Raw genomic sequence first — 5203 nt, 5'->3', positions numbered from 1 at the left:
GATATTGTACCATCACTTGTAGCTTCAATTGCCTGATACTGCATTGCCCTTCTTTATGACTGAGTTTGAAATTAATCTGGAGGACAATCCTGCCGGGCAGACTCTAATCATTCAGTCTCAGCCTGTGGAGGTATTTGTGATGCGATAAGTGCAAGGAGAACATGACTCTATTAAAATGATTTGTATTTCTCTCTCTTTTTTTTTTTTTGTTAAGTTTTTTGTTGTTGTTGGTACTGGGATTTGAACTCCACTCTTACCACTTGAGGAGCCACTCCACTAGCTGATTTGTATTTCTGACATGTGATTTTCTTATGTTTCCTCTTTCACATTTAGCATTCACTAAAAGGTAACTCCTCTAACAATTTTTCTTATTTCAAAAGCAATACATGTTTAGTTTTTATTTTCCATGTACTGTAGACATTTTTCTACCATGTGGTTTGTTTATCTCTGCTTATGTAAAATTTAAAAATATAATATATTAAAAAGAAATCCATGTTTACCATATCAACTCCTCCTAATGAGGTCACTGACTTCCTCCTCCAGTTCCTTTTTGCCTATTTTCCCTTTGCACTCAATGTTTGGATCCGACTGAAAGAGCCTTAGGAGTGAGGAATTTCATATGTTCATCTTCAGAACTTTTTCCATCTTATAAAATCTGATTTTTTTTAAACTCAAGTTTTGTATTATGTATGTATAAGAGTGAGCAGCTTTCCTCTTATTTCTTATGTCCTCAAAGTGTGAGTTTCTCCAGCTAATGTTGAGAAGTGGAGTTGTGACTAATCAGAGGCCCAAACTCTGCTCCTTCCACATGTCACTCTACATGTGACATGCTTCTGTAATCATGTGCAGACACCTGCAGACACCCCCACGTTTTCCTTTCTCAAGGTTCTCTCACCCAGAGAGGCGCAGTAGGACAAAATATCTTTGCATTCCTTCCTCAGTTTATAACCTTTTGATATTTTATAATTCTTTTATAGTCAACCATCAATGCAGTGATTGAGTTCTTTGGATCAAACAAGGGGTTGCATCTTGAGCAGATAACATCAGCTACATTGACAAAGTTGGAAAAAATTAAAGAGAGAAACAGCTGCAGGTGAATTTGATTGTCTATGTAAGCACCAACTAGACTTAAACATCTGTCTATTCTGATGTAAACAGTATCTGTAAAGTAGTACTGGTTGCTTTTTCTTTTTCAGTTGTAAACTCAGGTTGTATTATTCAGTGGACATGGCTCATTCAATGTTCAGTATGATTGCTAGCCCGAGTAGAAAGAGAATTAACGCGGGTGCATATGATTCTGCCTGCATTACATTGAGGAACCTGTGCTTCACAACAAACTTGAGGTGGAAAATCTCCCTCCATCTCAGGTCTTCAGCAGATAGAAAGTTGCATTTCTTGACTGGTTAGTTAGGGCAGATAGCTGTGTAATTAACTGCTCAAAATGTGCTCAGCACCTGTTACTCAAACATAATAAAGATGTGTGCTGAAATACTATATTCCTAATAAAGTATTTACAAATACTTACCAATAAATTCAACAAAATGTGTATTCACTGAGGATAATCTTCTCATTTTAGATTTCAACAAAAGGCAGTTACGGTATGTTGATGTATATATAATTCTGTTAAGAAAAAAACTGAGGTTTTTTTTTCCCCTCCCTCTTAGCTCAACAGCAAAGATTCAGGTTTACAGAAGACTACAAATTTATGTATGGGAGAAATAATAAAGCGTATAACAAGTTTGATGTTGAAATAAAGAGTACGAAGCTTCTTTTGTCAAGATCAGGTAAACCAGGGCTCAACTTTTAGGATGTTCAAATTAAGTTGAGTAGCATTGGTAATGTATGTATATGTGTTTGCACATGTATATCAACCCTGATGACTATTTTACACACATATCCTGCAGGTCACTTTAGAAGATCAAGCAGGAGCTTATCAGTGCAAACACTGTCACAGTTACAGATAGAAATAGAAATTTGGTTATTCATATTAGGGTGTCTGATATCATTTGAATCTAGGCCCACTCACAGTCTGTATCTTTGTGACTATGAAACCGTTACTCAGACACAAATGGAAGTCGCAGTTGGTTCAAATTCTTCTGTCCTACTCCTTTTGGAATGTTTCTTCCCTCACTGTTTTTATTATTAAATATTACTATGTTAGTTTACCCTTTCTTTCTGCAGTACTACATTTGCTTTTCTAAGTATCTGAGAAGTGTATCTACAAACTAGTACAGGTTGAGCTGCCCTAATACAGAAGTCCTTAATGTAGTTCCTGTCCTTTTCACTGTAGTCACTCACCTTGATCACTAATTCTGGAATCGAGGTAATAAATTCCTTCTTTTTCTCCCATTCATTTTGAAATGCAGGATGATATCACTATAAAATATTCTCCAAATGCCCCAAATTATTTTTATCAGAGTCTTTGACTTCTGTCAATCTGCATTAAAATATAGATTATTTAACTTGTATGCTGGAAGAAGTAAAAGTTGGTGTTCACTGAATATGCCTACTAAGTATTTTCTAGTAACAGAGTAGTTTTGTGTAGAATTTCTGATTTTTAAAGTCATTTAATCTTTTAAATTATTTTTTAAGAGAGAAAATGGAAAATGATGATTCAGCATCCATCAACTTGGCATATATTGCAACCTGTGGATACTCATGTTGAGTTGGCCAAGGTGATGGTAGAAATCATTTATATTAGAAATCAACAGGGTGAACGATATCTGACTCAGTTACTGAATCTTAAGGAAGCAGAGATAGGTATTTGTGGGAAACAAAACTTAATGATTAGTCTCTGTTCAGAAAAATAAACAAAATTTGTTTTGGTGATCTTTTTTTCTTTTCTTTTTTTTTTTTTTGAACAGTACTGGGGTTTGAACTCAAGGCTTCATGCTTGCTAGGCAGACTCTCTACCACTTGAGCCACGCCCAGCCCAAATGATAATCTCTTTTATTTTGGAATTTCTGTAATCATTAGTGATCTTTGATTTTGAGATGATGCAATTCAATGTTTAATCTCATCAATTAAGTAATATAAAAACTTAGAGGCTCTTTTGGTATGAAACCACATTAAAAGTCTGAGAGAAATCCAAAGCAATAAAAAATAGAAACTGCATTTTGCATTTAATGAAACAATTAGAAAATACTTGTTCTTTTTTTTTTTTTTTTTTCCTTTTCCTGAAATGGGGTTGGCTTGTAGACCTGTGGGTACTGTGAGAGGGTGTGCGGGAGGGGATGCAGCCTGTCCCGCGGGGTCCAGGCGCTCAAACTCAGTGGTTTCTGTCCCCCACAGGAGCTCTTAATCTGCCACTCCCAGCCCAGCAGGCCCAGCCCCCGAGGACGCGGCTGCTGGCGAAAACTGCACTCCTCGGCTCTGGCCCTGCACTCCTCAGTCCTCCCCCTTCGCCTGGCTGCCCGGCCACCGCCCAACCCCAGCGTGACTCAGCTGGACCTGACTCTGACCCGTGACCAGGCGCAACCATCAGGGGCAAGGACGCGTGCCACACAGACAGGGACCCGCGATTTCAGGCTGCGCCTTCTCTCCGGCATCCGCACTGCCTGTGGCTTCTGCGCGCAGCTGGAGCGTCCTCACAAGTGCCCCAAGGGGTCGGACACATGCTGCCACCATGTTGCTGTGGCCGCCTGCTGCCGGCGCTGATGGGAGGAGGAAGAGGAGGAGGAGATGGCGCCCTCCTGTCCCTGCCAGCCGCCGCCACCTGCGCGTTGCGATCCCGATCCCGCAGGAGTCGCGGTCTGGCCCGCGCCCGCTCTGTGTGCAGCAGAGATGACGAGGACCATGAAGGGGAAGGGACCGGAGCCCGTGGCCCGAGCGCCTGCAGGCCGAGGCCACCGTGACTCTGAGCAGCACCTGGTGGGGACTCCCTGCGCCTGGCCGCCCACAACAGTTGAGGCAGCGGTCGCCTCCGCCTCCTACTGCTGCGCTGAGAACGCGGCAGGAGGCGCCCTGGAGCCTTCGCGGTGGGCTGTCGCCTCAACCTCGTGCGCATGCGCAGCATGGGGATCGCGCAGCCGCAAGGCCGCCTTGGACCAGGACTTCTGCTTTGATGGCCTCAGCGAAGAGCAGGTGCACCACCTGGCCCTGTGCATCAAGGCGGAGCTCAAGGGCTTTGGCCTGGAAAGGGGCTGCCTGCTGGGCCAGGGCGAGCTGCTGCCGGGCTCCCTCCTGTTCCTCTGAGTTGGGGACATGACAGCACCTGTCCTTAGATCACTGGTAGCTACTTTGTACAAAATAAATTATTTTTATTCATGATATTTCTTTATTCATGCTTTAGTTTTTGTAATCTACCTCTGTACGTTTGGTATCGAAGGAAAAAAGTAATGACACCTGTTAGGAAAAACGCTGCTCACAAAGAAAGCTCACGAGAAAAGTCTCACGTCCATAGAGCAAAGTTTAATGGCAGGCCCAAACTGCCAGGCTGGCCGGGAAAAGATGGTGCAGCCCAGAGTCTGGCAGAGGAGTGGCTTTTATACAAGGGAGAGGTTAAGGAAGTTAGCACATGCAAGGTAGTCTCTGGTAGGAGTGGGGCTGTCTTAGAGCACGGGAATTTGTCCTTGGGAGTTTCTCAAGTGAGGGCTGAGGGTAAAATGGCTGCCAATTTATAAATGGTGACATTATTGTTCTATCATTCCCCCATTTTTTCTTTAATAATGATGAGGGTAGGGGCTGAGGATCAGGAACTGGGGAGAACCATCAGTCTCTTTAGCTGCTTCCTGCTGGCAGGGGGCTTTGTATAGGGGAGGATCCTCAGGCTCCTGTGGCGTCCTGGATGGGGCCTTCACAGTAGTTTTTTCAGGCGGTTTTGGAGAGGTTGGTTTCCCTGGAGGTACAACTGGTTAAATTTTTGATTAGCAGCAGCAGACATGTAGTATGATGCAAGGGAGGAAGCTTAAGAATAGGAGAGCAAGAAACAGGCATTAGGATGGGCATTGGCCAGGAGAACCACTGTGAAATGTTGTTCCCTAGAGGATTCCAAGAGTCTTCTAACTCCCTGTTCCATTTTTCTAATTGTTTCTTGAGAGGTGCCGCCATTGGGGGAACACATGGAGCTTGACAGCAGTGGGTGTCATGGGAATGACCAGATGAGGGCTGGTCCATCGAAGTCCCGATGGAGAGGGTAGAAGATCCTTTAGGAGAAAAAAAGATCCCCTGGTTTAATAGAAATTGTTATAGGATGGGGCAGGAT

The 5203-nt window shown here is 43.2% G+C and overlaps 1 pseudogene; it reads left to right on the top strand.

Moving 5' to 3' along the window:
• The first annotated feature begins 3681 nt into the window (after positions 1-3681).
• On the top strand, positions 3682-4269 carry LOC141418397 (C2 calcium-dependent domain-containing protein 4A-like; annotated as a pseudogene).
• The last annotated feature ends 934 nt before the right edge of the window (positions 4270-5203 follow it).

The sequence above is a fragment of the Castor canadensis genome, chromosome 2 (assembly GCF_047511655.1).
Source record: "Castor canadensis chromosome 2, mCasCan1.hap1v2, whole genome shotgun sequence".
NCBI classification, from domain to species: domain Eukaryota; kingdom Metazoa; phylum Chordata; class Mammalia; order Rodentia; family Castoridae; genus Castor; species Castor canadensis.
This window is presented reverse-complemented; position numbering and strand designations above follow the sequence as displayed.